Here is a 22198-nt window from a genome sequence, read left to right as displayed (position 1 = left end):
CACTCCTGGATAATTTTTGTACTTTTTTGTAGAGAAGTGGTTTTGCTATGTTGCCCAGGCTGGTCTTGAACTCCTGGGCTCCCACCTTGGCCTACCACAGTGCTGGGATTACAAGCATGAGCCACGGTACCTGGCCTGGTCTTAGGAACTTTTATGTTCTCGTTTAATTCTTACCACAAGTCTGTGAGATTTTGTGTTATTTTTCCCTTTAAAACAATTACCAGCTGAAGAATACAGGGTCTCAAAGAGATCTGATTCAAACCAAAAACATTTTTAAAAACATAAGTGCTGCACACTTTCCCTCATAGCAGAGAGGCTAGGAAATTATTTCACTAATTGCTATTATAAATAGTTGTCAATTAATTTGAAGAATCTCCTCTTCTTTTCTTCTCATCCTATTACTCGATTCAAATCTAACATCAGACCTAAAGATTCCTCCTGCCCTCTCTACCTGCTGAGCTATTGAAAAGATACATGGTATGGGCAAGAGAGTGCTATTTCAAGTAGCAAACACTAGGAAAGTATGACACAATTATTGGGGAGACTTTTTTTTTTGAGACACAGTTTCACTCTTGTTACCCAGGCTGGAGTGCAATGGCATGATCTCGGCTCACCGCAACCTCCGCCTCCTGGGTTCAAGCAATTCTCCTGCCTCAGCCTCCCGAGTAGCTGGGACTACAGGCGCTCGCCACCATGCCCAGCTAATTTTTGTATTTTTAGTAGAGACAGGGTTCCACCATGTTGACCAGGATGGTCTTGATCTCTTGACCTCGTGATCCACCTGCCTCGGCCTCCCAAAGTGCTGGGATCATAGGCGTGAGCCACCGCACCCGGCCTGGGGAGACTTTTTAATGTTCACACTGACCTTTCTCTAAAAGACAGTTTACGATTCATTACTAGAAATTTATAAGTCAGGTATGGTGGCTTACGCCTGTAATCCCAGAACTTTGGGAGACCGAGGCAGGCAGATTGCTTGAGCTCAGGAGTTCAAGACCAGCCTTGGAACTTGGTGAAACCCTGTCTCTACAAAAAATACAAAAATTAGCTAGGCATGGTGCCGTGCACCTGTGGTCCCAGCTACTCGGAAGGTTGAGGTGGGAGGATGGCGTAAGCCTGGGAGGCAGAGGTAGCAGGGAGCTGTGACTGCACCACTGCACTCCAGCCTGGGTGAAAGAGACCCTGTCTCGAAAAAAGAAATTTATATAACTCTATAGGCATTCTCACATGCTCTAAATTTGCTGTACCATGGCATTCCCCAAATTCTTAGAACCCTAACCTCAACCTCACTCCCAAAGCACTGTATGAGGTCTTCAATGCCATTGGTGAGACGAGTTAGATAGAAAAGGTGAGGCAAAGCTGTCAAAGTTGAAGGCTTTGGAACGAGGAGCAGTTACACTGGAGACTCAGTTGATCTGCCTGCCTTATACATTGTCATCATTTAGCTTGAATATCCTGTCCACTGACCCTGCGCAGCAAAATAATAATAATAAATAGTAATAATAATAATCACTATGCTACTCTTGCACAGAGGTGGTCACTAATTGTAAATTGTATAGAGTTGAACACAGAAGGAAGTCTTCAGTATGGGAATTTGAGTTGAGGTTATGATGTAGTACCGGGCTAGAAGCCACATGCAAAATTGATACAGATCAATAAACAGCCATTATAGAGATCTCTGGCCTCTGAGAAATAAAGACTTGGGTCCTGATTATGCCCTTTTAATTCCCCTAAGGCTCAGCGGCACTCCAGTACCTGTCTGTTGAAGTCCATGGCATTTCCTACTGTATCTTTACATAGTTATTCTTTTCAAGTTAGCTTGAGCAGGTTTTTGTTCCTTGTAACCATAACGAGCCTTAATCACAAAACACTATTGCATGTTTTCATAAAATATACACATAATTTTGTAAAAAAAAAAATTTAATGAGCTTCAGTTCCAAATGTGGACTGTAGAAATGATACCAGAGACTGCATGTTTGTATATTTCTTTTTACAATGTTCCTCAATATTCAAATAAACTCTAAAATTTACCATGAAACTTTAACTGTCATCTCTCTGATCTTTGTACCTCAACAACATTTTCCACTTTCAAAAGTAGCATTGACACTCAGAAGTTTTTTAAACACACACACACACGCACTTCAATTCTAAAATGTATATTTTTTACATTTTGCTTTTTAGGGTTTCAGAATGTCTTGTAATAAACATGTGCATTTAATGCAGTGGTATTTATCTTTTTATTCTCCACCCCCACCAAAGTTATTAAATCCATGATGTTATCTTATAATTAATTAGAATTGAAGAAGAAGAAAATGATAGTGTAAATTACAAAATTTCCATGTATGTTCATAATTGTTTTGTAAATACTGTAAGTGGGATTCATTTCATTGATATTTTGAATTTTTTTTAAAAAAAATCACAGAATTACAGACTTCACAAGAGTAGTACTCCTAGAGAGCATTAAGTCCAAGTGTTTTGCTTTATGTGTGGAAAAACCAAGTGAGACTTAGGAGTCCTATGGCTAGTCATGAGCAGAAGCTGGAGTGGTTCACGTTCCGAGAAAAACCATGTGATACCCTTTAGGTAATAAGGAAACAGCTGACAGTGTTGTGAAACAAAAGGTGGGAATAGGTATTTCCTACAGCTCAGTGCCTGACACCACTGAAGGAAAGGCAATTCTTTTGGCTGCTGCAATTTGAGATAACTACCACCAGATGGGAGCAGTGTAGTTTTCTTCGTAGGTAGCAAGATGACCTTTTCAGCCAGGACTGAAGAAATGGGTCAGTCGCCTTCGACGCAATCCAGTAAGCACAATGGCTGACAAGAGCCAGCCCAGATTCTCAAAGCCTATGACCATGATAAATCTAAAAGCAAAACAATGAATCACTTTGCTTAACACAGATGAAGCGACATTGTCAAGCATCTATGCCTATAAAAGGGCTTATCTGCAGAAGAGAAGCGTTTAGATCATGAGATCAAAATCCACGCCTAACAGGATTCGTCAGTCTAAAGATGTTGGTTACTATCACTATGTAGTAGACCAAATGGAAATGTAAACTACTGGTTTAGAAGAGGGGAGATAGTGCCATTCAAGATACTTCTCGTGCACAGCCCTGTCACATGGATCAGGGTGATGAGATTCTCAGCCAGAGCTTAAGAGGGTTCAGGCTATTATGGAAGGAGGCTGTCAACAGAGAAGACTGTCAACAGAGATGTTTATTTCAGCCTGAGTTGTATCCCAAGATCTTGGCTAAATGGGAAAATCTAACGGTTTGGACAGAGGTAAGAAAATCTAACATTCAGTAACCTGTGTCAGTCTCTCCGCCTACTGGCATTTTTTGAAACACTCAGATAATCTCATCCACGAATCCATTGAATCATAAAAAGGATATGATCTATTATGTGAAGCAAGCAAGTGAAGGAGGCAGGATAATTTTGACACAGACATGCTCTGCCTATTAAATATGCAGGAATTTTTTTTTACGTCCACAAGAAAACATGCTTTCTCCCATTTTCCCTAGAATACACAGCATTTTTGGTCTAACTTTCTCCCCCTAATTGTTGATGGAGATGTGGACGGCTATTTATAGCTCAGCATGAGTTTAGAGGTTTTGTCCATTTAGTTTGTCTCTGCATTGTCATTACAGTGTCTAACATACAGTAAGCATTAAAAAATGAACTGACTTTCCACTTAAAGTTTCTACACAGGACAAAAAACACACAGATAGAGGTAGAGAATATGGGAAACTAATGTGATGGCTCATGTAATGGGATGGCCACCATGCAACTCCAGAACATTGTTGCCATGTGGGAATATGGACCTGGTTGTCAGATCTGCTAATTTCTAAAGATGAGCTAGAAACCCAAAATTGTATGTGAAATTTCCACATTTAAACACTGGCAACAAGTCACCTTTTAAATTAATGCTGTTCAGGTCACCATAGTGTAGAAGCTAAAGAAAACACACCTGAAAAGTTTTAGATAATCTCCAAGCCTCCAGTTTTCTACGTCTAATCTAGTCTAACTCCTTCATTTTACTCAAGGCCAAGGAGGGGAAGTGACACAACTCATGTTCCACAAAGTTAAAAGATTATTTGCAAATGAATTCCAACATATATATATATATATATATATATATATATATATATATATATAGTAGCTCAGACATTCACTACCACAGTTCTCGTCTTCTAGACGAGTATATGCAATATTCCTCCCACCCAGCATGTGTATACGACTTATTCTAAAGGCATTTCAAAATAAATGATTTCATCTGTATTCGCTCAATGACTGAATGAGGTAGGCGAGCAACCTATCATCAGAAAGATTAAGTTCCTTTCCCAAGAAGGACACAACTAGCATACAGCTAGTTGGTGGTGAGGTTCAGGTAAGATCCCTCATCTTTAAAAACCTGTATTTTTACATCAACTTCACATAAAATACAACACACCCATTTTAAGTGTACAGTTTGATGCATTTTTGCAACTGTATATATTCATACCCATCACCACAGCCAATCCATCACTGCGACAGTTCTTCAGGTCTCTTTGTAGACAATCTCCCCTTCCCTCCCTCACCACGCATGTATTAAATAACTTTGGATCTGCTTTCCATACTTATAGTTTTGCTTGCTCTAGAATAAATGGAATTATACAGTAGATGGTCCTTTGGTCTGGCTTCTTTCATGCAGCGTAACATTTCTGAGATCCATCCTCACTGTCACATGTATCAGTAGTTTTTGTTTTTTTGGTCAACTAGTATTCCATTGTACACATATTCCACAATTAGTTTATTCATTCACCTGTTGAAGGACATGTGTATTGCTTCTAGCTTTTGGCTATTACGAATTAAACATTCATACAGAAGTCTTTTTTATGGACATGGATAATTATCTGTCTTAGGTATACACCCAGGAATGGAATTGTTGGGTGATATGGCAAGTGACTATTTCCCTTTATATATAAGAAACTGCCAAGCAGTTCTCCACAGTGGTTGTGCTATTTTTTACTCCCAACAGCCACATATGGAAGTTCTGGTTGTTCCACATCCTTGCCAATACTTGGTATTGTATTTTTTATTTTAGCTATTCTAGTGGGTGTGTAGTGACATCTTGTTGTGGTTTTAATTTGCACTTCCCTATAGACCCTTCAACATTTAAACTCCTAGGATTAGCTGCTTCCCATCAATTTCCTGATAAAAGGTTTTAATAAGCATGGGATTATGTAGTCACCAGTGGGATTACTAAAATAACCTGGAGGAAAACAGCAACCAGGTCCATTTTCTGCTCTTCATTTTCCAGATTTCTTCCCTGCAAATTCTTTGTTTCTCTTTTAAAATAAGGTGAAACTCAACAGATGTTGCTTACTGTTAAATAAGCAAAGATGACAGAAGTGCCTAGTTCTCTGCTGGGAGAAGACAGTGAATGAGAATTCGTAACACACAGAGGAGGGTATTACATAAATTCTAAAATCTCTTTTAGTTCTGACATCAACATGAGATCATGGTCTTCAAACTTTTAAAAAACAAAGACAGGATGGGCCCAGTGGCTCACACCTGTAATCCCAGCACTTTGGGAGGCTGAGGGTGGATCACAGCATCAGGAGATCAAGACCATCCTGGCCAACATGGTGAAACCCCATCTCTACTAAAAATACAAAACATTAGCTGGGCATGGTGGCGCATGCCTGTAGTCCCAGCTACTCGGGAGGCTAAGGCAGGAGAATTGCTTGAACCCAGGAGGCAGAAGTTGTGGTGAACCGAGATCGTGCCATTGCACTCCAGCCTGGGTAACAAGAGCGAAACTCTGTCTCAAAAAAAAAAAAAAAAAATTAGCCGAGGGTGGCAGCATGCACATGTAGTCCAATCTACTCGGGAGGCTGAGGCAGAATTGCTTGAACCCCAGAGGTGGAGGCTGCAGTGAGCCGAGATCGCACCACTGCACTCCAGCCTGAGCGACAGAGCAAGACTCTGTCTCAAAAACAAAAACAAAAACAAAACAAAGACAAATTAGCCAGGTGCAGTGGTAGTCCTAAGTACTTGGAAAGCTGAAGCAGGAGGATTGCTTGACCCCAGGAGGTTGAGGCTGCAGTGAACTATGATGGCACCACTGCACTCCAGCCTGCGCAACAGAGTGAGACCCTCCGTCTCTAGAAAAATGAATAAAGACAAATATTTTAAAACTCTCCTCGGGGGCCTCACCATAATATTCAATTCAGAAATGGGGCTTTGGAAGAAGCAGCAAGTAGTGTATCTCCTGGCTCTGTATTCAAATACTGAATCATGCTGGAGGGTTGTTCTGAATGAATCAGGACACCAGCGGCTTCCACTTTGCAAGGAAAAGTGAGGGAGGGGAAGGGAAGGTGAGCAGAAAGAGGAGAAAAACACCAAACAGATTATTTGAGAAGTGATGGGAAACAGCTGGGCAGACAATGAGAATGATTAGACCAGGAATATGAGACAAAGAGGCCCATCATGGTGCTGAGACAGGGCTTCTGGGTTTGCTGCCAAAGAGGTTTTGCTGGCTATTTTAAAATCGGGCCTAGATTCTAGGCACTGAAATCGCCAACTGCTTATTTCTTGCAGGTAAAAGGAAACTGCACTTCCTAACGTAAGTCCTATATACACCTTTGGGAATGGAGTCCAGTTGTCTGAGATGGAAAGATGTCACAGCTCAAAGAGCTAAAGGATACCAAATGGAGAAAAACAGCAACCAGGCCCATTGTCTGCTCTTCACTTTCCAATTTACGGCCCTACAAACTCTGTGTCTCTTTTAAAATAAGGTGAAACTCAACAGATGTTGCTTACTTAACGCAGCTTCTTTTTTAATTACCCGAGGAAGAGAAAACAGGCATAAAATAAAAGTCTTCGGAAGCTTTTCTAAGGAATCAGACAGATAACAGTTAAAGTGGCTTTCACCCATGAGATGTAAATGAACACTGAACAAGTTGCTGGATCTCTTTGGCCTTCATTTCCTCATGGGCAGAAATTAAGACTAAATTAGTGTTGTAAAAGCTGGGTGCCTCCAAGGCCTAGGATTACAGAAGGTACTTCAGTGGCTACATGAGGAAAGACTGACCTCCCTCCCTTACAAGGGTAGGGCTCTGCACACAGCTTCCTTCTCAGCTTCAAAGTAGCTCTACTTTTATCTGTGTAATAATAATTTTGGAAAAAAAGGAGCAATTTTGCTACAAAGGAGAGAAAAAAGTACCCCCAAAATATTCAAACTATAGAATATTTTGTCTCTATAAAATGTATAAGTATTTTATAGAGACAAAAGGACTACACCACTACAAGTCATGCAAATAGGCCTCACTTAAATGCCTACCAAAGGTGTAGATGCGGACAGGCAGCTTCTGGGGAGGGCGCTATGCCCTGCTTTACCTTGAGGCATGTAGTATTTCTTCAGAGCCCAACAGGTTAGGTTTGAATCTTGGCTTAAGCAAGCCACAATCTCCCTGAGGCTGTCCTTTCACCTGTCAAGGGCTTTCACTTCATGGTAAAGACTCTCTTCTGACATTCAGGCTATCTGACCATATCACTGTAATCCCCCAGCCCCTAAGTCGTGGTCCATCAATCAGGACTGCGCACCAGCTCATAATACCCTCCCCACCCCAACTCCTACCTCAAAGCTTTGGGGACCATCAAATGATAAGCAAATCATCTGGCATACAAAAGGTTCCCGCCTTTCCCTTCCACCCTCACCTACTTGCAAAAACACTTTGCATTTGTATATTACTTATAAAATTCTAAATCTGGAGTATCTTCTTGAGATCAAGAGCACAAACCCAAATGCCTAAAGAGGCCAGGGAGATCACATAAAGGAGTAAAACAGTCCAACTTTAACAAATCGTATGGAGGGCGTGTGATGACACAGACTCACTGTCAGGAAGATCACAGGGAGGAGTGGGGCCAGTGACCATGAGGCAGTTCATGCTCCTGCTCATGAAGTAGCCACTCCTCAATGCCAGCCAATTGCTGTCACAGAGGAACATGGGCTAAGAGTTGTCAAGTCTTTTGATTTCCAAAAATACCTGGATTTTTAAGTGAGATCTCCTGATTTTAAAACCAGGCAACAAACTTTTAAAAATCTCTTAAACCTTGTACAGTTTAATGAAAACATATTTCGAAGGTAGCACTGAACCAGACAGTGCTGCTTCCATCTTTACAAGAACCTGTGAAGTCAGCAGGTCATGTACTACAACACCCACTTGACCAACTGGGAAACTAAGGCGCAGAATAAAGCCTAAGAATCCTCCTTAGTACTGCCACCTAGTGGCAGGACCAGGGCTAGATTGCAGAAGTGCCAACTCCTGGTGTCCCCTCTCATGCGGCCGTCCCCTCCCTGCAGCAGAAGATCAGGCAAGAACACCTCTACTGCCAGGGAAGGTAGAAGAGAAATGGCAAAGAAAAAGGCAAGAGGGGCTGCTCACAGCTCTGCCTGTCACTAGTTGATCAGGTGGAAGAGTGTCCTCTCCAGAGTGAGAACTTCAGTGCTATATCCATAGTATCTGTGAGCTCCCACAAGGAATAACCCCCAAGAGGCTGATCAACACCCATCAACAACTTACTCACATTGAAGACAACTTTGCCAAAAGCTTCAGAAAGAACAAAAGTTTTCAAAACCCTAGAACAGATGGCAAGGAGCACAGCAAAGCTTTTTCCAGGAGAAAAGGTCAATGCAAAGCATGTCAACACTGATTTCAGTGTTGGGGGCTTGGGGTTTGTTTTTTTAATGTCAGTTGCTCCTCACTCGCCTCAAATTAAAAATCACCATGTGCCAGCTCCTTCTGGGGAGCATGTCAAAACAGTCTTTTCCCCGGGCAGAGAGAACACCCAGATGGGGTATGACTTGAGGTTTTCGACTCCCTCTTTCCCCACTCAAGATGTGAGCACAAAATCAGAGACTGGCAAACGGTGGTGGTGGTGGAAGTGGTACAGAAACATCAACAGAAACCAATCAAGGCCACAGCCGGCCTAGGCTGAACATGGCAAGCTGGACTGGCCATTGGTTCTTCCATTACAGCCACAGGACTGTAATGATTGATTGGGGGGCATCCCCAGCTCAGGAGGTTCTTTTTAGGGGTTTGGTAAGAGTCTCCCTCCTCCCCTCAAAAAAATTTTCCAGGAAAAAGACTTGCCTGGAACAAAAGGGAAGAGTTTAAGAAATCAAGCTGGTTCACATACAGCAGAGACTTGTTGATTATTGCACCTATAACCACAGCACACTGGGCCTAGCCTATCAGCTAAGGTTGACCAAGAGAGGGCCTTTCCACAAGCTACCCAGCCCCACCTTTGCTGCACTGCTGCCACTGAGTTAGCTATCTGGCAAATGTAGAGAGATATGGTGAAGGACACCAGAAACTGAATATCATTCCCCATTTGAAACTTCACAATGGCTTCTCACCCCCTTAGAATAAAACTCCAAATACTGACGAAGGCTTGCAAGGCCCAGTGTGATGTGGTCTCTCTCCAACCTAGCTCATATACCTCCGCCTTCCAGTGCTCACTCTGTTCCAGCCACAAGAGCCTTCTTTCTTCTTCAACATTGCTTACGCTCCAATCTGCCTAAGGATCTTTGCACATGCTTCTTCCTTTGACCCGTTTATCCCATTCTTGGCCTGAGCCACTCCTACTAATCATCCTTCAGATTTCAGGCTAAATGTTACTTCCTTGGCTAAGCCTTTCCTGATGGTCCCTGGCCCTCATGCCCATATGACTAGGTTAAGTTTTTTGGTATACACAGCACCCTCTACTTTCCCTCCAGGACATACCATGAATGTCATCAAATACTTAAAGGTAATTCCTAGTTGCATGCTTTCTTTCCCTTACACTATACATTGTAAAAGGGCAGGGACAATGACTGATTCACTGTGGCATCTCTGTTGCCCAGCAGTGTCTGCTCCACAGCAGGTTCTGAAGTGTTTGTTACACAACGTGTTTGCCTAGTACCATAAAGGATACCAATAAAAACATTTTTAAAAGCCAACAAAACTACAATGACAGCAACAATAAAAAACATTACACAGTCCCAGACCTTCAGAAGGTTAGAGTCCAGTATGGGCTAAAGGGACATATGTTAAGAGAACATTCTCTTGGTGAAAAGGTAGAAAAACCCTGCCTGCTTGGCCTGGCATAACTGAGTGGTGTGAGACAGGACCGACTGAACCCTTCGCCCAGGGCAAGTGCTCAAGGTGGAACTTTAAGGGGAGCTTCACAGAAATCTCCGTGCTGTCACAATAACAAACACTTGCCCTACACACTATCGCTTCTTTCAAAAATAATACTTGTGCTGGAAATCAAAGTGCTCTTCAGTTGAGAGGGAAAAGAAATGAAACACCCCCATGCTCGATCCTGAAGCATCCCTCGCCTAAAGAAGTGGACAGCCTCTTGGCACAAATTGTGCTCATCCCTCTAAGCCACCGGGGCCACAATCTCCTAGTAAGTGATGAGCAAACAGAGCAGCTGAGGTCAGCCGGAGGGGGCAGCATCAGTGCTCAGATATGTCAGTCCCCACACATGCCTCAGACCTTCAAGCTATGGCTCTCATCATTTCAACCAGGACACTGTATGTTAATGGACTACATTCTCCAAAAGAGAATGGGAGACTCAGCAAAGCTGAAGTTCTGGCTGACATTCTCTCAGCTCCCAAATGTTAATTCGAGAACATTCCAGTTTAACTTCATGCTTCAAAGCTTACACAGTTTTCCACATTTACTGCTTTTGTAGAAACACTGGGTTAAGTAGCTGTGAATCCTGATCCAGAAAGAGGACTTTCTGGTGTAGTGACGTGAGTTTAGTAGCTAGGTTATAGAATACGCACTGGCATCAAAGGTATATAAATATTTTCAACTTTTTTTTTTTTTTTTTTGAGACAGGGTCTTACTCTGTTGCCCAGGCTGGAGCACAGTGGTGCAATCATGGCTCACTGAAGCCTTGAACTTCCGGGCTCAAGTGATCCTCCCAGCTCAGCCTCCCAAGTGGCTGAGACTATAGGTGCATACCACTACACCCAACTAATTCTTTAATTTTTTTTAAAGACAGGATCTTGCTACATTGCCCAGGCTTGTTTTCAACTCTTTAGGTTTCATTAGAACTGGTCTCCAGACACAATGACTTTTTCCAGGTCATCCTATTCTGCCCTGACCCTCCTATGTTCTGAAAGATGGGCTCACATGCTAGAAAGCACGCTGACATTTTCTCGGCTCCCAACCATTAGTTCCAGAGCATTCTGACTTAATTTTGTGTTAAAGCCTTTCTTCTGACATTCAGGCTATCTGACCTTACTACTGTCATCCACCAGTCCCTAGGTCGTGCGTCCTTCAGTCAGGCCTGTGCGCCAGCTCACAATATCTTCCCCACCCCAACTCCCACCATTGCCAAATTGATTTTACTGAGTCTTAAGAATTCTATCCCTAAACCCAGAATCCATCCTTTCTACTCCACCTGTGATGCCCTTTCTTTAGCTCAGGCCTTCCTCTTTTCTTACTGAAAAACTAAAACAGAGTCATAAGTTTCTGTGCCTCTGCTCTCTTTCTAAAACTATGGCATAACTCTTCTTAAAAGCATTCATTAGTTCCCTCAAGCCAGAGGAAAGTCCAAACTCCTTAATGCAACAGAATATAAGAGACTTTATATGTTTCCTCATTTTATTACGAACAATTTCAAACATACAGTAAGGTTGAAAAAATCATACTGCAAACATCCACACACCCACCACTTGTAGAATCTACAAGTGTTAACATTTTGCTATAATTCTTTTATCAACTATTTACCATCCATCTATCCAAACATCAACTCATCTCATTTTTGACACAATTCCAAGTTAGTTGCAAACCTCAGTGCACTTCACCCTAAATACTTCAGCACACATATCTGTAGTTCTTTTTGGGGATGAGGGCAAATAAAATTTATTTTCAGTGAAATGTATGAATCTTCAGTGTGCTATTGGATGAGTTTTGGTAGATGAACACACTCATGTAAACCACACCCCCACCAAAATATATAACCTTTCCATCTCACAGAAAGTCCCTCAGGCCCCTTTCCAGACAATCTCACCCAAATCCTTCAACAGGCAACCACTGTTCTGATTATTTTCATGTATTATTAGTTTAGCCTACTTTAGAACTTTGTAAAAATAGACTCATAATGGTATGTGCTTTTTTGTGTAAGGATATTTTGCTCATCATAATTGTTTATATTGTTAAGTGTATTAGTAGTTTATTAATTTTCATTGCTGCCTAGTATTTCATTATTTGAATAAATCTATCCTTTCTCTTACGGATGGACAGGTGGGTTATTTCAGATTGGGGCTATTATAAAGAAAGCTCTAATAGCACTCTTGTACAAGTCTTTTTGTGCCATGTTTTTATTTCTCTGGGGTAAATACCTAAGAGAAGTGCTGGGCCACTGGATAGGTATATATTTAATTTCATAAGAAAGTGACAGACCTTTTCCCAAAGTGATTGTACCATTGTATACCCTACCAATAATATACGACAGTTCCAGTCCCTTTATAATTTGAATACTGCCCTCTTCTCACTCAGCCTCATCTCTCAATATCCCTCTTCCCCACCTCTGCTCCTCCTCACCCAATAAACTTCCAGAACTTTAACCTTTTTGCTGCTTTACTCAGGAGGTTCACACATGCTGTTCCCTCTGCCTGGAATATCCTGTCTCAGTCTTCTGCTTGACAAAAGAAGTTTACAATTCTTAAAATAATACTTCTTCTGCAAAGTCCTCCCTGTCTCTGCCAGTAACCCAAATTTTCAGTTTATCATACATGTGGCCTGAAGCTCTACTCTGTTGCACTTATCATAACGTATTGTGATTATCTTGGATGTGTTAATCTCTCCACTAGACAGACAAGGCAAAGAGGGAACCACTCTTTTCTGCCTTAGAAATGATACTTGTTCTTTCTACCAGTGCAAGGATTTTGAATACTGTGAACCCACAAAGACAACACTTTGGATTGTTCTCTAGGTAGGGCACCTGAAAAATGAGTCAACAAAGAAAATAAAACTGGCAAGGAGAGCTTCTTATTTATCTTGGAATCCTCAGGGCTAGCACAGTGCTTAGCACATGGTAGATGATTAATAGATGTTTGGTAAATTGACAGCACATCCAATCATGTTGTTTCCCTACTTGTAATTCTCCTCTAGCTCTTGATCATCTACAAGATTAAAACTCTTAATATGATGTACAAGGGCCATCATAATCTAGAACCCACAGTGAACTCCTGAGAGTGCCTGGCCAGTGTTCTCTGATGCCTCTGTGCTCTTCTGTCTGTACTCTCTATTGGAATGCCCACCCCCTCTTTAACTGGTAAACTCGTAGCTCTAAGTCTAGGTGTAGATCAAACCAGGACTTCTCTGTGAAGTTTCACCCAACAGAATGCCCACCTCCATGCCCACCCTGATTTTTTTCCCTGATTACATCCCACTTGTATGCATTCCAGTGTTTCTTGTTAGGACTCTATTCTCTCAGAAGACAAGGATTTTATTTTTATTCATTGTAGAAAACACATTGGCCTAGTTTACCATATTCTTCACCCTATGCTAAAATAATAATTAGAGATATATCAAGCCACCTCCTTTCCCTTCCACAGTTAACTGGACCAGGAATGGACAGCTGGAGTGCATTCTCCCTTGAGATCCAAAGTGATGACCCAGGAACTGTAATCAAATGGAACAGTAAACAACCATGTAGACTAGGCTGATGGCTGCACTGTCAGCCATGTGTGCGACAGAGAGATAGACAGAGAGGCAGACAGAAGAGCTACCTGGTAACTTCCAATACCCACAAAATCTAGCTTCACTTCCTGCTGCTAGGTTCTGGGAGGTTCCCCTGTATTTATCTCATATACTCCTTTTTCCTTAATCTAATTTGAATTAAATTTCTGTTCCTTGCACCTAATGACTCTAAGTCACCTTGCACCAGTATGTCTGTAGAACATATGAGCTCTGATATGGAGTTTTGGTAATTTTAACAATTACAGGCTCCTTCGATAGAAACTACCCAGAACAGAGTATTAAAACATAACACGAAAAATCACACTTGATGAGTTAGAATTTTTAAGATAATGACTAGATTTACATTAAAACAGTACTTGCATTAGTGTACAAAGACCAAGGAAGAAAAATGGTCAAATACCTATTTGGGAAAGACACAGAGAAGTGGACAGGGGTACATGGCTGGCATTGCTACCTTTCTTGAGCTGACAGATCAGTGTTAGGGAGGTGGGGAGCCAAGATCTACGACATTCAGTGCACTCATTACCTGGGAATGCTGTGAAGATGATTTTCACCTGGTATTATCAGAAAGCAATCATAGAGAAGAAGATTAAGCCCTCAAACAGGAGGAAACACATAGGCTGGAGTCTTTCATATCAGATGAAATAAAAGCTCAGCCACAGACAAACCTGGTGTGGCGTGGGAGGAAGGTACGTTTCCAAGAAGGACCAGGCGCATGCCAGCACCAACTGATGAACTGGATTATATCAGGGGAAACCTACTCTGCCTTTTTGTCACACCAGGGTCAGGACTAGGGTGAGGGGAGTGAGGCACTTGCCATGAGCACAAAAAGACAGACTCAATATTATTGATTTTTCTTTTGTCTCGGGCTGCAGGATGGCTAGACACAGCACTATTACCAATCCTGTCTTTATTTTAAATTCTAATATTTAGAAAATATTAGAAAATAAAATTTAAAATAAAACAACCAACCATGGTTGTTTGCATTCATTTTTTTTTTTTTTAGATAGAGTCTTGCTCTTTCACCTAGGATGGAGTGCAGTGGCGTGATTTCGGCTCACTGCAACCTCCAGCTCCTGGGTTCAAGCAATTCTCCTGTCTCAGCCTCCCGAGTAGCTGGGACTACAGGCACCCGTCACCATGCCCAGCTAATTTTTGTATTTTTAGTAGAAATGGGCTTTCACCATGTTGGCCAGGCTGGTCTCAAACTCCTGACCTCAGGCGATCTGCCTGCCTTGGCCTCCGAAGTGCTAGGATTATAGGAGTGAGCCACCACGCCCAGCCCTGCATTAATTTTCATTTTTAAAAAACTGAGACCGGACATGGTGGCTCACACCTGTAATCCCAGCACTTTAGGAGGCTGAGGTGGGCAGATCACCTGAGGTCAGGAGTTCGAGACCAGCCTAGCCAACACGGTGAAACCCCATCTCTACTAAAAATACAAAAATTAGCCAGGCATGGTGGTGCACAACTGTAATCCCAGCTACTCAGGAATCTGAGGCAGAAGGATTACTTGAACTGGGGAGGCAGAGGTGGCAGTGAGCCTAGATTCTGTCACTGCACTCCAGCCCGGGCAACAAGAGCAAAAACTCCATCTAAAAAAACAAAAAAACAATAATACTCTTTATCTTGATTACTGAGTTTTGAGTGCCCCCTTAAATTCTGCACTTGAGGCTCACCTTAGTCCTGGCCCTGTGTGAAAATGCTGTCTGCACAGGAGAGAAGTCTGCCCAGGCACTGGTCTGTGTCATCCTCCCACTGTGCTTCCAAAAGACCTGAGAGGTCAAGACATTCCTCAGCGGGTAAACAAAAACTTAGTGACTCCAAGGAAGTGAGGGCTGAGTAACAGGAAGAGAAACAGAACTGAGGAGTCGGTTTCTGGCTCTCAGTGGAAGCTCCAGTGATGCAGTAAGCTCCAGAGACGCCGACTCAGCCCTCCTGGGCCCAGCTGAGGTCAGACTTGACTCAGGCTCCAAATAAAACATAAAGACACCCAGCTTCCCTGAAGCAGAGACCTAGCATTAACAACCTAAAAGCTAAATAAGTAGAAACTCATCAACTAGATTGATAATAAATGGGTACCGGGCAAAACAGAACAGAGACGGAATTGGGTTGGGGAGGAAGGTGGGTCTTCCAATAACCAGAGTCTCGGGGGCCTGAACAAAGGGTTGTGAAGAGAGAGGCCACAAGGTCAGTGCAGAGCAGTCAGAAGCCTAAGGAAAAAAACATCTGAAGCTTACTTAGGAAAGTGCTCATTCACTCAGAAGCCAGGACAGGGCACCAGGAGAAACCTGGTCACAGAGTTTATATGAGGTTTATGCCAAAACAAGGAAGAGAAGCAGCTCTGAAAAAGAACAGGGGAGCCCCCCTGACCTGAAAGGAAGACGAGGACCATTCCACCCAAGTATCTAACACTACTGGTAAGGCTACACGTCAAAAAATGTTGAGGGAAAGGAATAGGAGCTGAGTAATCCATAAACTGCATCGGCAAGCAGTCTCAGTGGGCAGAAAGATCTCTGGTAGAATGTTGGCTGGCATGTGCCTGGAGAGCAACGTGGCAATATGTACAAAAGCCCAACAGATCTTTCAATCCCCAAATTCCACTTCTAGGAATCTATCTTAAGGAAATAATCTGAAATATCCACAAAATATGTACAAAAATAGTCAAGACAGGCCGGGCCCGGTGGCTCAAGCCAGTAATCCCAGCACTTGGGGAGGCCTACGCAGGCAGATCACTTGAGGTCAGGAGTTTGAGACTCCTGAACTCAGGAGGCAGCCTGACCAACAGGGAAAAACCGTGTCTCTACCAAAAATACAAAAATTAGCTGGGCATGGTTGCAGGTCCCTGTAATCCCAGCTGCTTGGAAGGCTGAGGCAGAAGAATTGCCTGAACCTGGGAGGTGGAGCAGTAAGCCGAGATTGAGCCACTGCACTCTAGCCTGGGCAATAGAGCAAGACTCCAGCTTAAAAAATAAATAAAAAAAAATAGTCGAGACAAAAAAAAAAAAAAGACAAAAACTATCAACGTAAAAAACAGAAGTCACTTAAATGCCCTGTGAAAAAAGATTGGGGATGGGCATGGCGGCTCAGGCCCTGTAAGCCCAGCACTTTGGGAGGCTGAGGTGGGTGGGTAACCTGAGGTCAGAAGTTTGAGACCAGCCTGGCCAACATGGTCAAACCCCATCTCTACTAAAAATACAAAAATTAGCTGGGTGTAGTGGCATGCACCTGTAATCCCAGCTACTAGGGAGGCTGAGGCAGGAAAATCACTTGAACCCAGGAGGTAGAAACTGCAGTGAGCTGAGATCACACCACTGTACTTTTTTTAAGACTCTCTCTCAAAAAAAAAAAAAAAAGAAGAGATTGGGGCTGGGCATGGTGGTGTGTAAAGAAGTTAAGTTTCCAAGAACTGCTTACTTGGGAGGCTAAGGCAGGAGGATCGCTGGAGCCAGGGAGTTCAAGGCTACAGTACACAATGACCCCGCCTGTGAACAGCCACTGCACTCCAGCCTGGGCAACACAGCAAGAGCCCGTCTCCTAAAAAAAAAATAAATAAGAAAGAGAGATACTTGGTTTAAAAAAAAAAAAAAGTTTGTTGATACAAAAGAGCATTCTATAGCCAGTAAAATATACTGAACATTTAAATGTACAGGACGCGCATGGTGGCTTATGCCCATAATCCCAGCACTTCTGGAGCCTGAGGCAAGAGGATTTCTTGAGGTCAGGAGTTAAAGACCAGCTGGACAACATAGCAAGAACTTGTCTCTACAAAAACAAACAAAATAGCTGGTGGTGCATACCTGCAGCCTTAGCTACTCGGGAGGCTGAAACAGGAGGCTCACGTGAGCCCTGTGATCATACATTGGACTATTACACATATGTAGTTCATACATCGAACTATCATTGTGCCACTGCACTCCAGCCTGGGTGACAGAGGGAGATTCTGTCTTTACAAAACAACAAAAAGAAAAACAAAACAAAATACACATATATAGCAAAAAGATTTAAAAAAAAAAAACACAACAAAATGCTGTTACTAAAACAAAACAACTTCTAAGGCTCATTTACCTGTGGATAATCTATTTTCTGTAATAACCACATGTTATCTTTTTTTCTATAAAAGATACATTTTCCATTGTTTGTTTTTAGAAAACCCTGTCCTCCAAACTTAAGGCTTGTTAAGAAGGTGACCCTCCAAGAGGGACCCGGAGCATACCAGCACCAATCAATGAATCAAGTTATGTGAGGGGAAAGCTTCCTTTGTCTCTGGTGTAAAACAGGGGCCAGGACTAGGGTGAGGGGAGTGAGGCACTTGCTGGGGGCACAAAATTAGAAAAGTGCCAAAAAACTTGGTAGTCTAGATAAATTCTATTTTACTGCAATATTAAAAAAAAAAATGAAATTAGGGCAAATCTAAGATAAACAAATTTCAAATTTTAAAATAAATACAGGATCAGTATTTCAGTATTGATTTTTCGTTTGCCTCAGGCTCTAATATGCTTGGGCTCAGCACAGTTACTGATCCTGTCTTTATTTTAAATTCGGATACTTTGTTCATGGAAGACTTTTTACGTTAATTTGTTTCTTGCTTACTGTAGTCCTGAGGGGTGCATTTCCTAGAAAATGTTTCCGCCCCTCCATCATAGTCAGGACAGTGGGGCGCACCAAAGCGTGTCTGCTCGAATGCCAGCTCTAAACAGGAACGAAAGAAGAATGAGGGTGGCCTGGAGAGGGGAATAGCTTGGTCTAGAGAAACCCACACACTCTCTCAGGCCCTGCCAGGCCGCAACTCCTGCAAAACTCTCCTCACCCTCCACTAGCCCAAGCTCTCTCCCCAGTGACTTTCTGGGATAAAAACAGAAAAATCCATTAAGAACATTTTTTGTATACATAAAATGACTGACACCCCCTCCCTAACCATAAGGGGAGTATTAGTCTTTAACAGAATACTATTTTAAGATAAAATAAAACTTTTATTTTAGGTTTAGGGGTACATGTGAAGGTTTATTATGTAGGTAAACTCATGTCACGGGGGTTTGTTGTGCAGATTATTTCATCACCCAGGTATTAGGCCCAGTACTCAAGAGTTATCTTTTCTGCTCCTCTCCCTCCTCCCCCCCTCCACCCTCAGGTAGACCCCAGTGTCTGCTGCTTCCTTCTTTGTGTTCATAATTTCTTATCATTTAGCTCGCACTTACAAGTGAGAACATGCAGTATTTGGTTTTCTGTTCCTGCATTAGTTTTATGCTAGAGTTTCAATGGAGGTGTAAACATATAAGCCTTCCAAAACAAGTGAATCAGAGTGAATTATAATGATTAGCTCAATTAACCATGCTTATGAGAAGTCTATCAAGGCCTAGGTCCACCTGGTGACATTTCTGTACATGCCTAGAAAAAAATGGCCTCTAGAGCCTCATTTCTAAAAGATCAAATAAATGATCATGGAAGTGTCCCCACCTTAAACAGTTTCTGAAAAACTGCTCTGGTAACAACACAAACATATCCAAATATAAAGGGGAAGAAGCATACATGCAATATAATTCTCTATGGCATTAAGACCACATGGCCTAGTCCCTACCAGACCTTCACATCTTCCAGCTACTTTACAGCACATCTGTTTAGGACACATCCAAAAATAGCACTATTGAGATTCAGCTCTGCGCCAAGCACTTTCACATGCATTATCTAATTGCATCCTCATGACAAGCCTGTGAAGCGAGTGTTATTACACCAGTCTTGCCGACGGGAAACCAACCACAACTTCACTCTGAGCAGCAGAAGCCCAGTCTTCTGCCCAAAATCTAGTTGTTTGCCCAGTGCTCTTGGCCTGTGCCTAAGAGGCTAATTTCTTCAAGCCTACCTACAAAGGGATCCTCCAGCACATTCTACTGTGCTTTTCTCACCAAGTTACCTATCACTTATCAGAGACTCAAGACCCAGTTTACCATTGAGGAAAATGAGACACAGCAAGGCAAGAAATTCACCTAACTTTCCACTGTCCGATCACTGGCTGCTTGTACTTAAGAGCGGGCATTGTGCCATCCTGAGGAACTAGACTACTCTGTAGAATCTGCTCCCTCGCTGTGAGGGAGAAATGGTGCCTTAACACTCATTCCAGGTGAAACCTCCCCTCTACTCTTCATGACAGGCAGAACTGAGTGGCGATACGGAAGAGTGCCAAGAACTACTGGTCTACAGTGGAGATCATTTCCCAGACCAGGCTGTGGGAGGGATTTCGGCTACAAGGCTTGAGTTACATTCCTTCCTTCCTGGCCCTAACCCCTACTCTTGTCCTTTGTACTCGCCCCAACAGCTGGAAGCAGGGTGCAATCTACACTGTGCCAAAACAGGAGACCAGAGCAAGACCTCTCTTAATCCTCACTCACCACAAGTGTCTCCACAGGAGGCAGGAGGTGCTCAGACCAAGAGCCAGCACATTTCCACAGGGGCTATCACTGTAGGTTGGGGAGGGAGCAGGGATGGTGGAGATGGTGGACTTACCCTTAAATTCTATTTATTTTCACCATTCCCGGGTATCCCTTTCACCTTCATCTTCACTAAGGCACCCTAAGAAATTCAGTCTCCCAAGACAATGTGGTCTGAGGTGGAAGGAAGGGCCAGAGTTGAGAAAAAGGAAGAATTCATTGCATTCTCCACCCCCTTCCCTCCCTAGGGCTGCAAAGGGGAACAGGGCCACCTCACCTCTCAGCTTTCAAGTAGTAATTAATTACTACAAGACCAGGGCTTTAGATGAAGTGAAAAATGGTTAACATTAGACTAAATCAGATCTTGCATACGTCCCAATAGGGTTACATTAGTAAGAAGACGTGACAGGGGTGTGGAAAGTTGTTTTCAGTGAAATATAGAATAGAAAGATCCTTTAGGCTTTCCTCTGAATGCTGAATAGTAAGAGATGCTGACTGTGGTCAGAGCCTGCTTCATTCCAATTAGTGATTCAATCCTAAGGAAACCTGAGAGTCAAATGCTGAGCACATCAACAACCTGGCTCAGACTAGAGTTCAAATGCAATGAGATCCTGCTTGCAGGTGCACCACCTCCTCCCCAGCTCCCACTGATCTACACAGCACAGCTACCCACTTTTTTATCTAAAGTTATTTTCAGGGGCAAAAATGCCATTTAAAAATCTCTGAACACTGAAAGGAGCCACCGTTCCTCCCTTTCCGCCACCCCAATCTACCAACACCCTCAAGTCCTAAAAAGTCCCGAATCCCTCAACGTTTACATTCCCCGCTTCTAAGTCTCCTGTATCTGAAGCCCAGCCTGGCTTCCATCCCTCCTGTCTCTAGAGCCCATCACCCCCCGTTTAGGGACTTCACTGCCTGAAGAAACTGTTCCCTCTCTCATATTATCAGCTGCTCCTCTCTACTGCCTTTCTCCCACCAGTATTTAAACAGGCTCCAAGTCTCTCTGATAGTAAAAAGAAATAAAAATCTCTTCACCTCTTTCTTGATCCAACTAGCTACCACCCCTTTCCTCTCTTTCACAACCAGACATTTCAGCCTCTCTGTTCTCTCACTCTCTCCACATTCTACCTCCCAGTCATTCAGAAACCTCTTATGAAGTGAATTCTGCCCTCTCCAAGGCCCAGGACCTCTCTGTGGCTCAATCAAGTGGAGGGCTTTCAGATGCTACCTCGCGTGACAGCTATTGAGACTTTTCACTGGTGATGTTCTTGAATCACTCTTTCCAGCCAGGCCTGGTGGCTCATGTTTGTAATCCCAGCACTTTGGGAGGCCAAGGTGGGAGGATAGCTTGAGCCCAGGGGTTTGAGACCAGCCTGGCAACATGGAGAGACCCCATCTCTATAAAAAATACAAAAATTAGCTGGGTGTGGTGGTGCGTGCCTATGGACCCAGCTACTCAGGAGGCTGAGGTGGGAGGATCACTTGAATCTGGGAGGTGGAAGTTGAAGTGAGCTGAGACTGTGCCACTGCACTGCAGCCTGGGTGACAGAGCCAGATCATGTCTAAAATAAAGAATTTTCAAAATCACTCTTTTCTTTGGCTTCCAAAGGAAAGGACATGACATGCTCAGTATTTCCCTACATCTCTGTCTACTTATTGATCTCCTTTAGAGTTGTTTTTCTTCTTCCTGTTCCTTAATTGCCAGTGTTTCCTCAACGTTCAGTCCTGAGTCGCCTCTGTTCACTCTACAAATGCGCCCTGGGTGATTTCACCCATTAGGCATTTAAATATCCTTTAATTACATTCATAATATTGACAACTCTCTCCAGAGGTCCAGACCCATATATTTGACTTTCTCAATTAAGCTGATAAACATTTCCACTTGTAATTTTCACAGGCACCCTAAACTCAACACGTTTAAAACCGAAATCAAACCCCAGGCGTCCCCTCCACACATACCTCCCAAACCTCCCTTTCTGAGTTCCCCAGTACTGTGCTATGACCACCATCTACCCCATTTCCTATCTT

The 22198-nt window shown here is 42.9% G+C and overlaps 1 protein-coding gene across 10 annotated transcripts in view; it reads right to left on the bottom strand.

The window, feature by feature from the left end:
• LOC116560485 (AP2-associated protein kinase 1) overlaps positions 1–22198 on the bottom strand; it is a 171103-nt gene that overhangs the window by 85346 nt on the left and 63559 nt on the right. The window lies entirely within an intron of this gene.

Source organism: Sapajus apella, unplaced genomic scaffold, assembly GCF_009761245.1.
Source record: "Sapajus apella isolate SASKATOON/1434 unplaced genomic scaffold, GSC_monkey_1.0 scaffold26, whole genome shotgun sequence".
NCBI classification, from domain to species: domain Eukaryota; kingdom Metazoa; phylum Chordata; class Mammalia; order Primates; family Cebidae; genus Sapajus; species Sapajus apella.
This window is presented reverse-complemented; position numbering and strand designations above follow the sequence as displayed.